Source organism: Ambystoma mexicanum, chromosome 8 (genome assembly GCF_040938575.1).
Source record: "Ambystoma mexicanum isolate Mex_15411 chromosome 8, UKY_AmexF1_1, whole genome shotgun sequence".
Lineage (NCBI taxonomy): Eukaryota > Metazoa > Chordata > Amphibia > Caudata > Ambystomatidae > Ambystoma > Ambystoma mexicanum.
In genome coordinates, this window is record NC_090929.1 from 15,558,682 (window position 1) to 15,571,383 (window position 12,702).

Sequence of the window (12,702 nt, forward strand, 5' to 3'; positions counted from 1 at the left end):
CCACACTAAGCCAGCAGTCCTGGTGGTCAATGGCGTGCACCCTTGGCCCCTCCTGACCTCTACCACTGATGAGCCCATGTCTGCTATTCCTACTACCCCCTGGACGCCCCTCTTTCCGAGTACCCATGTTTCCCCAGGAAAGACCACTGGTAGGGGACCAGCTCCCTCCCTTCCTGCTAGCTCTCCCCCACTTAGTTCGGGAGCTGTGCCCCTCCCCTGCGTGGACAAACCATGTGCTGCTGAGGCCCCGCCGTGCTTCGCCGCCCGCAATGGCTCCTTCGCCTCCCCCTATTGCGGGCCTGCTGTTCTCCCCCAGCGCTGCGCTCGTGCCGCCACTCACATTTGCCCCGGCCTGCAACTCATAGTTATCCCGGCAAGCATTCAAATTCACGATCCACCTGCTGTCATGCAAACTTTTCAGCGCTTTCTCTACATGCATCTCCACCATTTTGCGATCCTCTCACCCAATGTGTCCTGGTTTGCCACCGCCGTTAAGGCCCCTAGCGGCGTCTTAGTCCTGGCATTCGCCTGCTGCTTCTGCACATCCATCTCCCCACTAGCTTCCACCACCTTCCACGATGCCTTCCTGTCTCTTTGTGGTCTTTTTGTTGCTGGTGGGTCATTCTCCTCCTCCATGTCTTTCCTTTTTAGAGCTGCGGCCATTCTCTCTGGTGTACCGGAATAACCCTCCCATGTCTCACTTTCTATCTCCTTGGGCTCTTTCCGCCCAATCTCCGCAGGTGCGTCTGGCACATAGTCCTCGCCCTCGGTATCTTCCGACACTACCAATGTCTCTTGCTCTTTCTCCTCCTTTTGCCGTTGACTTCGCTATGAGCCAGTCCACCCCTGTGTCCTTTGTGGCTGCTCTGATTCTTCTCCCAAGGTCTGACATCTCCTCTGGTGTTGCTTTCAGCTCCACTCAGACTAAGCATGCCTCTAACCATTGCTTATTTATTCTTTTCCGTAAAGCACTGCAACGAGGAAGAAGAATTATGCTTGTAAAATTCCTTTGTCTTGTTCCTCATCCAAGATGCCCCTGAATGGTGGGCCTGCTCACCAGCCCACCCCAAGATGGCCACCACACCATTAGTCATAACTGCCGCGTTGGTAGGTCCTTTCCACTATCTGTTGGATATTCTCAGCCACCCCCCTCGTTTCTTCGCCACAATGCTTTGCCTCCTGGCTGCTCCCCCCTCCTGCTTTGCACAGGATTTATTCAGGGGTTTTCCTTTGGTGGGTGGGTGGGCATTCACTGCTACACGCTTGCAGAGCTTGTGGGCCTCTTGCCTCTCTCTCCCCCTGCCCGCTGTGCACCGCTGCCACTGGAGCCTCACCTCGGGGCCGACCAGAGTCCCCTAATGCCGCTGATGACTTTGATGTGCCTGGGTACACATGCAACACCACGCTGCTACACCAACGGGTCGCGCAAAGCAGTTAATGCCATCCGAAGTTTGCCAGCTTATCCACGCAACGCAGGTAGGGCAAAGCTGACTTGCTGCATGGGGAGCGGGTAAACAAATATGCCGCTCCCCCTGTGTAGGGTCTACTTATAGGGACCATATATATGGCCCCACTTCCTGCCTGCACCTAGCTCTTGCGGAGATGGGCGGGGGTGCTTGCGCCCCATGATCCCAGTTATACTTTGGCGCTGCGAACCCCTGAGTGGCTGTGGCATGGGCTTCTCGTGCATGAATCCGAGTGATTTGCACGTGGCTGAAATTACCGCAGGCAAATCGTTCACATGAGAAAGGTGCGAACTACAAAAAGTTTGCACCTTTCTCATGCGAGCACACATACAAACTCACACCCACACACACAACACCCCCATAACACCCCCCCACCCACACCCCAACATAAACAAACCCCACGTACCTTCCTCTTCACGCTGGGTTCCTGCAGGCCAGTTCCCTTTCACTTTCGTGATTGGGAACCAGCGCCACAGGGTCCTTTTCTTCTCTTTTTCTTTTGGAAACGGAAGGCTGCGGGAGTGTCCCCCGCAGCCCCCGCTCACTATGCCATAAAGAATAGGGAGCCCGCAGCCCCCGCTCACTATGCCATAAAGTATAGGGAGCCCGCAGCCCCCGCTCACTATGCCATAAAGTATAGGGAGCCCGCAGCCCCCGCTCACTATGCCATTATGTATAGGGAGCCCGCAGCCCCCGCTCACTATGCCATAAAGTATAGGGAGCCGCAGCCCCCGCTCACTATGCCATAAAGTATAGGGAGCCCGCAGCCCCCGCTCACTATGCCATAAAGAATAGGGAGCCGCAGCCCCCGCTCACTATGCCATAAAGTATAGGGAGCCCGCAGCCCCCGCTCACTATGCCATAAAGTATAGGGAGCCGCAGCCCCCGCTCACTATGCCATAAAGTATAGGGAGCCCGCAGCCCCCGCTCACTATGCCATAAAGTATAGGGAGCCCGCAGCCCCCGCTCACTATGCCATAAAGTATAGGGAGCCCGCAGCCCCCGCTCACTATGCCATAAAGTATAGGGAGCCCGCAGCCCCCGCTCACTATGCCATAAAGTATAGGGAGCCGCAGCCCCCGCTCACTATGCCATAAAGTATAGGGAGCCCGCAGCCCCCGCTCACTATGCCATAAAGTATAGGGAGCCGCAGCCCCCGCTCACTCTGCCATAAAGTATAGGGAGCCCGCAGCCCCCGCTCACTATGCCATTATGTATAGGGAGCCCGCAGCCCCCGCTCACTATGCCATAAAGTATAGGGAGCCCGCAGCCCCCGCTCACTATGCCATAAAGTATAGGGAGCCGCAGCCCCCGCTCACTATGCCATAAAGTATAGGGAGCCCGCAGCCCCCGCTCACTATGCCATAAAGTATAGGGAGCCGCAGCCCCCGCTCACTATGCCATAAAGTATAGGGAGCCCGCAGCCCCCGCTCACTATGCCATAAAGTATAGGGAGCCGCAGCCCCCGCTCACTATGCCATAAAGTATAGGGAGCCCGCAGCCCGCGCTCACTATGCCATAAAGTATAGGGAGCCGCAGCCCCCGCTCACTATGCCATAAAGTATAGGGAGCCCGCAGCCCCCGCTCACTATGCCATTATGTATAGGGAGCCCGCAGCCCCCGCTCACTATGCCATAAAGTATAGGGAGCCCGCAGCCCCCGCTCACTATGCCATAAAGTATAGGGAGCCGCAGCCCCCGCTCACTATGCCATAAAGTATAGGGAGCCCGCAGCCCCCGCTCACTATGCCATAAAGTATAGGGAGCCCGCAGCCCCCGCTCACTATGCCATAAAGTATAGGGAGCCCGCAGCCCCCGCTCACTATGCCATAAAGTATAGGGAGCCCGCAGCCCCCGCTCACTATGCCATAAAGTATAGGGAGCCGCAGCCCCCGCTCACTATGCCATAAAGTATAGGGAGCCCGCAGCCCCCGCTCACTATGCCATTATGTATAGGGAGCCCGCAGTTCCCGCTCACTATGCCATAAAGTATAGGGAGCCCGCAGCCCCCGCTCACTATGCCATAAAGTATAGGGAGCCGCAGCCCCCGCTCACTATGCCATAAAGTATAGGGAGCCCGCAGCCCCCGCTCACTATGCCATAAAGTATAGGGAGCCCGCAGCCCCCGCTCACTATGCCATAAAGTATAGGGAGCCGCAGCCCCCGCTCACTATGCCATAAAGAATAGGGAGCCCGCAGCCCCCGCTCACTATGCCATAAAGTATAGGGAGCCCGCAGCCCCCGCTCACTATGCCATAAAGAATAGGGAGCCCGCAGCCCCCGCTCACTATGCCATAAAGTATAGGGAGCCCGCAGCCCCCGCTCACTATGCCATAAAGTATAGGGAGCCCGCAGCCCCCGCTCACTATGCCATAAAGTATAGGGAGCCCGCAGCCCCCGCTCACTATGCCATAAAGTATAGGGAGCCGCAGCCCCCGCTCACTATGCCATAAAGAATAGGGAGCCCGCAGCCCCCGCTCACTATGCCATAAAGTATAGGGAGCCCGCAGCCCCCGCTCACTATGCCATAAAGAATAGGGAGCCGCAGCCCCCGCTCACTATGCCATAAAGTATAGGGAGCCGCAGCCCCCGCTCACTATGCCATAAAGTATAGGGAGCCCGCAGCCCCCGCTCACTATGCCATAAAGTATAGGGAGCCCGCAGCCCCCGCTCACTATGCCATAAAGAATAGGGAGCCCGCAGCCCCCGCTCACTATGCCATAAAGTATAGGGAGCCCGCAGCCCCCGCTCACTATGCCATAAAGTATAGGGAGCCCGCAGCCCCCGCTCACTATGCCATTATGTATAGGGAGCCCGCAGCCCCCGCTCACTATGCCATAAAGTATAGGGAGCCGCAGCCCCCGCTCACTATGCCATAAAGTATAGGGAGCCCGCAGCCCCCGCTCACTATGCCATAAAGAATAGGGAGCCCGCAGCCCCCGCTCACTATGCCATAAAGTATAGGGAGCCGCAGCCCCCGCTCACTATGCCATAAAGTATAGGGAGCCGCAGCCCCCGCTCACTATGCCATAAAGTATAGGGAGCCCGCAGCCCCCGCTCACTATGCCATAAAGTATAGGGAGCCGCAGCCCCCGCTCACTATGCCATAAAGTATAGGGAGCCCGCAGCCCCCGCTCACTATGCCATTATGTATAGGGAGCCCGCAGCCCCCGCTCACTATGCCATAAAGTATAGGGAGCCCGCAGCCCCCGCTCACTATGCCATAAAGTATAGGGAGCCGCAGCCCCCGCTCACTATGCCATAAAGTATAGGGAGCCGCAGCCCCCGCTCACTATGCCATAAAGTATAGGGAGCCGCAGCCCCCGCTCACTATGCCATAAAGTATAGGGAGCCGCAGCCCCCGCTCACTATGCCATAAAGTATAGGGAGCCCGCAGCCCCCGCTCACTCTGCCATAAAGTATAGGGAGCCCGCAGCCCCCGCTCACTATGCCATAAAGTATAGGGAGCCGCAGCCCCCGCTCACTATGCCATAAAGTATAGGGAGCCGCAGCCCCCGCTCACTATGCCATTAAGTATAGGGAGCACGCAGCCCCCGCTCACTCTGCCATAAAGTATAGGGAGCCCGCAGCCGGGGGGACGCCCCCGTTTTTTTTATATAATGCTACCACCAAAGGTTCGAACCTTTGGTGGTAGCATTTTTGGAACAAAAGGTTAATGCGAACCTTTTGATGCGGGAAAATCGTCCTAAACCTCGTAAATCCTTTTCACGAGGGTGCTCACTCACTGCAGAGCACATTAAAAAAGGATTTCAGTAAAGAAATGAATGTACTAAGAAGTGAGGGGGCAAAAAAGACAGAAACGAGGAGAGTATTGCAAGGTTACAGAGCTAGGAAGGGGAAAGAACCACAGTAGGAGTGACCACTAGGCGGTGAGGAGTAACTAGAAGCAAGTGCCAGGCAGCATGAAGAGAAGAAGGGTTCGGTGGGTCCAAACCACGGCCCACATTTATAAACGGTGCACAGGGACGAAACCAAGAGGCAAGTGGGGAGAGGCGGGGGAAGGGCAGACAGGAGTGAAGAAAGAGTGACATCGCTGATGGGTTTGGACCAGCAGGACCCACCTGCGCTGGCGAAGTGGCTACTAGCTTCTCCCACTGATGGGTTTATCCCCAGACCAGGCGGTGCTCACGTGGCACCCACTTTGTCACTGATGGGCTTTATAGCCACATGCTAAAAGGCACTGCTTGAATCGCTGCTGCTGACTTGGTCTAGTGCCCAGAAATGCATTTCTTTTCTCCACTCACAGGTTCAGCCTTGGCAGAGGCTCCTTGCAGAATATGCTGCCTGGGCAGAAGCATTAAGGCTCTGCTGCAGATTAGGAGATGCTGTGCTAGAAACAGAGAGCTGTCTGGCCAAACAGTCTCTCTGGCACTGCAGAGCAGAAGAGGACATGGAGCTCATGCAAGGAGGAGAAGGGCATCACACAAAGGGGGGAGAGTAGGCACAAGGGGGGGAGAGTAGGCACAAGGGGGGGAGAGCAGGCACAAGGGGGGAGAGCAGGCACAAGGGGGGACAGCAGGCACAAGGGGGGACAGCAGGCACAAGGGGGGGAGAGCAGGCACAAGGGGGGGAGAGCAGGCACAAGGGGGGGAGAGCAGGCACAAGGGGGGGAGCAGGAACAAGGTGGGGGAGCAGGCACAAGGTGGGGACAGCAGGCTCGTGGGGGGGAGAGCAGGCTCAAGGAGGGGAGCAGGAACAAGGTGGGGGAGCAGGCACAAGAAGGAGGGGAGAGCAGGCACAAGGGGGGGAGAGCAGGCACGGGGGGGAGAGCAGGCACAGGGGGGGTGCAGGCACAAGGGGGGGAGCAGGCTCATGGGGGGGGAGAGCAGGCTCATGGGGGGGGAGAGCAGGCTCATGGGGGGGGGAGAGCAGGCTCAAGGAGGGGAGCAGGAACAAGAAGGAGGGGGGAGCAGGCACATGGGGGGAGAGCAGGCACGGGGGGAGAGCAGGCACAGGGGGGTGCAGGCACAAGGGGGGGTGCAGGCACAAGGGGGGGTGCAGGCACAAGGGGGGGTTGTGCAGGCACAAGGGGGGGAGAGCAGGCTCAAGGAGGGGAACAGACATAAGGAGGGGAACAGGCACACGGGGGGGGGGGGGGGGGCGGGCCAAGACGAGTGGGTGTCCGGGAGAATAACACCCAAGAGAAGGATGTGCCTTCTGTGGTGGGCGGGTGGGCGGAGAGAATCCCAAACAGGAGAGGAAAAAAAAAATCACACACAAATCAGAGGGAGAAGAACATACAAACCAGGAGGGGGGCACACAAACCAGGAGGGGGGGGGCACACAAACCAGGAGGGAGGACACACAAACCAGGATAGGGGCGTGGAGGGGGGCACACAAACCAGGAAGGGGGGCACACAAACCAGGAGGGAGGGAGGACACACAAACCAGGATAGGGGCGTGGAGGGGGGCACACAAACCAGGAGGGGGGGCTTGGAGGGGGGACACAAATCAGGAGAGGGGGGAACACACACATGGGCAGGGGAGAACACACAGATGAGCAGGAGGAGAACACACAGATGGGCAGGGGGAGAACACACAGATGGGCAGGGGGAGAACACACAGATGGGCAGGGGGAGAACACACAGATGGGCAGGGGGAGAACACACAGATGAGCAGGGGGAACACACAGATGGGGAGGGGGAACACACAGATGGGGAGGGGGAGAACACACAGATGGGCAGGGGAGAACACACAGATGGGCAGGGGGAGAACACACAGATGGGCAGGGGGAGAACACTCAGTTGGGGAGGAGAACACACAGATGGGGAGGAGGAGAACACACAGATGGGGAGGGGGGAACACACAGATGGGGAGGGGGAGAACACACAGATGGGGAGGGGGAGAACACACAGATGGGGAGGGGGGGAACACACAGATGGGGAGGGGGGAACACACAGATGGGGAGGGGGGAACACACAGATGGGGAGGGGGAGAACACACAGATGGGGAGGGGGAGAACACACAGATGGGGAGGGGGGGAACACACAGATGGGGAGGGGGGGAACACACAGATGGGGAGGGGGGGAACACACAGATGGGGAGGGGGGGAACACACAGATGGGGAGGGGGGAACACACAGATGGGGAGTGGGAGGTTGCATCCAGGTGGTGAGTGACTTTGCACACTGAAGGAGATGATCGCTGTAGAGTTCAGCACAGTAGGGGGAGGTGGGAGCACAACACAGGAGGGGGAGAAGATCTCAGCAGCACACGAGAGAGGAAAGAGCTCAGCACACGAGGGCGGGAGAGCTCAGCACACGAGGGCGGGAGAGCTCAGCACACGAGGGCGGGAGAGCTCAGCACACGAGAGAGGAAAGAGCTCAGCACACGAGGGCGGGAGAGCTCAGCACACGAGGGCGGGAGAGCTCAGCACACGAGGGCGGGAGAGCTCAGCACACGAGAGAGGAAAGAGCTCAGCACACGAGGGCGGAAGAGTCCAGCACGGGAGAGGGGAGAGAGCCCAGCACGGGAGAGAGCCCAGCACGGGAGAGGGGAAAGAGCTCAGCACACGAGAGGGGAAAGAGCTCAGCACGGGAGAGGGGAGAGAGCCCAGCACGGGAGAGGGGAGAGAGCCCAGCACGGGAGAGGGGAGAGAGCCCAGCACGGGAGAGGGGAGAGAGCCCAGCACGGGAGAGGGGAGAGAGCCCAGCACACGAGAGGGGAAAGAGCTCAGCACACGAGAGGGGAGAGAGTCCAGCACGGGAGAGGGGAGAGAGCCCAGCACGGGAGAGAGCCCAGCACGGGAGAGGGGAAAGAGCTCAGCACACGAGAGGGGAAAGAGCTCAGCACGGGAGAGGGGAGAGAGCCCAGCACGGGAGAGGGGAGAGAGCCCAGCACGGGAGAGGGGAGAGAGCCCAGCACGGGAGAGGGGAGAGAGCCCAGCACGGGAGAGGGGAGAGAGCCCAGCACACGAGAGGGGAGAGAGCCCAGCACGGGAGAGGGGAGAGAGCCCAGCACGGGAGAGGGGAGAGAGCCCAGCACGGGAGAGGGGAGAGAGCCCAGCACGGGAGAGGGGAGAGAGCCCAGCACACGAGAGGGGAAAGAGCTCAGCACGGGAGAGGGGAAAGAGCTCAGCACGGGAGAGGGGAAAGAGCTCAGCACGGGAGAGGGGAAAGAGCTCAGCACGGGAGAGGGGAAAGAGCTCAGCACGGGAGAGGGGAGAGAGCCCAGCACGGGAGAGGGGAAAGAGCTCAGCACGGGAGAGGGGAAAGAGCTCAGCACGGGAGAGGGGAGAGAGCCCAGCACGGGAGAGGGGAAAGAGCTCAGCACACGAGAGGGGAAAGAGCTCAGCACACGAGAGGGGAAAGAGCCCAGCACGGGAGAGGGGAGAGAGCCCAGCACGGGAGAGGGGAGAGAGCCCAGCACGGGAGAGGGGAGAGAGCCCAGCACGGGAGAGGGGAGAGAGCCCAGCACACGAGAGGGGAGAGAGCCCAGCACACGAGAGGGGAGAGAGCCCAGCACACGAGAGGGGAGAGAGCCCAGCACACGAGAGGGGAGAGAGCCCAGCACACGAGGGGAAAGAGCTCAGCACGGGAGAGGGGAGAGAGCCCAGCACAGGCGAGAGCCCAGCACGGAAGAGGGGAGAGAGCCCAGCACGGGAGAGGGGAGAGAGCTCAGGAGAGAGCCCAGCACGGGAGAGGGGAAAGAGCTCAGCACACGAGAGGGGAAAGAGCTCAGCACGGGAGAGGGGAGAGAGCCCAGCACGGGAGAGGGGAGAGAGCCCAGCACGGGAGAGGGGAGAGAGCCCAGCACGGGAGAGGGGAGAGAGCCCAGCACGGGAGAGGGGAGAGAGCCCAGCACGGGAGAGGGGAGAGAGCCCAGCACGGGAGAGGGAAGAGAGCCCAGCACGGGAGAGGGGAAGAGAGCCCAGCACGGGAGAGGGGAGAGAGCCCAGCACGGGAGAGGGGAGAGAGCCCAGCACGGGAGAGGGGAGAGAGCCCAGCACGGGAGAGGGGAGAGAGCCCAGCATGGGAGAGGGGAGAGAGCCCAGCATGGGAGAGGGGAGAGAGCCCAGCACGGGAGAGGGGAGAGAGCCCAGCACAGGAGGGGAGAGAGTCCAGCACAGGAGGGGGGGTAAAGCGCAGCACAGGAGGGGAGAGCGCAGGACAGGAGGTGGAGAATCTTACAAACATAGGTGGGGGAACTCACACAGCAGTGGAGGAGGTTTGGTGAGAGATCAGAAACCCGGTTCACACATATGTGCCGAGTTCACACCTCAAGGGCAGAGAGAACAAACAGTGCATTAGGAAACACATACACAGGCGTAGAAATGGGATCCCACACACTCCTACAGTATGTGGCAGGATCACCACATAGGTGGCGGGCAATCACACAGAGTATGACAAGATTCCCTGCTGTGTGTGGTGTGAGGGCAGCATGAAGCAAGACACAGATAACAGAATCAAAGTTCAAACCAAGTGTATTTATTAACTGGAATGTCAGGATGGTAGAAGGCCTAACGTGCCCTAAGCTAAGGTGGGATTTCCCTACCTGAACGAAACTAAGGAGAGTGAGTCAAAGAGTTCAACTTAAAAGTCTGTCTCTGTCCAGAACCTATACTTGCCCTCACAACTAAGCTATACAATGTGTAAGCATAGCAGTAACACATGAAAGTGTTCCAAAATAAAGTTGTAAGCTTCTTCCAACTCTAAACTTACTTTCCAGCTCCCCTTCCCCCAAATTCAAAGCACTTCCAGAAAGGCCTCAGGGCTCATTTTCCCAAAGGGGCCTTGGGGTTCTCTTCCCCGAGGCTACAGCACAGCTCCAAAGGGCCCCTGGGGTTCCCTACCGCGAGGCAGCAACACAATTCCACAGTTACTTTATGCCCATTAGGACTTTCAACCGATTTTTATGCATTTATCGTTTGTCAAACAGCCACTTTTTCAACACTATGTTGCCATTCAACCTGATGCCCAGTAGGACCTTCAACTACATCCATGCATCCATTTCCTGCCGTTTAGACACGTCTCCAACCTACTGGCTCTCTTACCATATTATAGCTTAAACTGACTGCCAGTCATGACTAGCTTGGTCCTACACCATCTGTATTTGAAATATCCATAAAGACACCCTCACTTGTCTATCGTGTTTATCATTGTTGTACTTCTAATTAATATAACAATGAACCCAATTGTGAAGCTTTGCAATTTTGAGCACTTCAAAACGAGAGCACCCATAACTGAGTGCCTCTTATTTTATTATTTTTTTCAGACCGTATGGAATCTACTCATGATATATAGAGTGAAGTGAACTAACAATATTTACCATACTGACTCGACCGGATGTGTAAGTACCATGCTCGATGCATTAACTCAATTATACCTAGTGTTACCCACAAGTTCTACAGCACAAGACTCAATGCGCATGTTAACCTAAACCTCCCTTTTCCTCTTCCTCTCAGACACCTCTTGCTATTACATCTTATGCTCCTCCTGAAGAACCACCGCGACCGTGTGGCGGGCAAACACGTGTTGAGGAACTGATACTTTTTACACCTCCTAGTTGAGGAACGTGTTTTCTACACCACCAGATCTCAAGGGAATATTTCAATTGAAGAATTAATTGTATTTGCAACCTAAAATTGGAACCATAAAATCATCAACAGAAAAAACCTTTTCTTCTTAAACTCAAAAGAATAGTGATTTGAACTAAAGACCTACAACTAACAAGGATCTATTTAGCCTATAACAAGACCTAGTGAATCCAACTAAGGACTTCCCAACCCACAAGGATTTCTCAAACCTAAAAGACCTAGTGAATCGAACTAAAGACTTAAAACCAACAAGGATCTATTTCAACCTACAACAAGACCTAGTGAATTGAACTAAGGACTTCCCGACCCACAAGGACTTCCCGACCCACAAGGACTTCCCGACCCACAAGGATCAAACCTTAGGGAAAGCAACTAAGGATTCCACATTGACAAATGTACCTCAACTTTGACGTTTTCAAAAAAATCTTTTTTCTTGATTTATATATGTTAATTTCTGCTAATTTCAAAATTAAAACCAACTATATTTTGAGATCGATCATTTGAGTAATTATTTCAATCTTGAGAAACGCAATAGGAGGGCCTGTTCTCTTAAAGTTTGTCCAAGCCCAGGTCCGCCTCTGTGGCATCCCTCTACCACCACCATCTCACACTTCCCTAACATTCTCCACTTACAGCGCCAACACTGTTTCTAAGGCTGATCCTTCCTTTTTCACAGTTCCAAAGGGACCCTGGGGTTCCCTACCACGAGGCAGCAACACAGCTCCAAATGTTCAGAATAGGGGTTAAAGTTTTAGTGAATAAATCTACATTCTTTTAGAAGTTCGACTACAGAGAATATCAGAAGAGTTTCATGGCGGGAAATGTTCAGAGATCAGCCCTTCTGCGCACCCACATACTTTCTGAATAGAGTCGATCTCAAAATCCAGGTTCCTTCACACTCCATTAGCAGGTGCCTGAGGGTGCCTCAGGGTTCCTTCATACTCCATTAGCAGGTGCCGCAGGGTTCCCTCACACTCCATTAGCAGGTGCCGCAGGGTTCCCTCACACTCCATTAGCAGGTGCCGCAGGGTTCCCTCACACTCCATTAGAAGGTGCCTCAGGGTTCCTTCACACTCCATTAGCAGGTGCCTCAGGGTTCCCTCACACTCCATTAGCAGGCGCCTCAGGGTTCCTTCACATTCCATTAGCAGGTGCCTCAGGGTTCCTCCACATTCCATTAGCAGGTGCCTCAGGGTTCCCTCACACTCCATTAGCGGGTGCCTCAGGGTTCCCTCACACTCCATTAGCGGGTGCCTCAGGGTTCCCTCACACTCCATTAGAAGGTGCCTCAGGGTTCCCTCACACTCCATTAGCAGGTGCCTCAGGGTTCCCTCACACTCCATTAGCAGGTGCCTCAGGGTTCCTTCACACTCCATTAGCAGGTGCCTCAGGGTTCCCTCACATTCCATTAGCAGGTGCCTCAGGGTTCCCTCACACTCCATTAGCAGGTGCCTGAGGGTTCCTTCACACTCCATAGCAGGTGCCTCAGGGTTCCCTCACTCCATAGCAGGTGCCTCAGGGTCCCCTCACACTCCATTAGCAGGTGCCGCAGGGTTCCCTCACACTCCATTAGCAGGTGCCGCAGGGTTCCCTCACACTCCATTAGCAGGTGCCTCAGGGTTCCTTCACACTCCATTAGCAGGTGCCTCAGGGTTCCTTCACACTCCATTAGCAGGTACCTCA

At 56.4% G+C, this 12,702-nt stretch overlaps 1 protein-coding gene and 1 long non-coding RNA gene across 2 annotated transcripts in view; one reads left to right on the top strand and one right to left on the bottom strand.

The window, feature by feature from the left end:
* Positions 1-12,702, bottom strand: part of URM1 (ubiquitin related modifier 1) — a 202,111-nt gene that overhangs the window by 78,980 nt on the left and 110,429 nt on the right. The gene's annotated exons all lie outside the window — the stretch shown is intronic.
* LOC138471510 (uncharacterized) lies at positions 1,271-11,613 on the top strand. Its single transcript, XR_011268456.1, has 3 exons — positions 1,271-1,476; positions 10,698-10,772; positions 10,888-11,613. It is a non-coding gene; the product is annotated as an uncharacterized lncRNA (long non-coding RNA).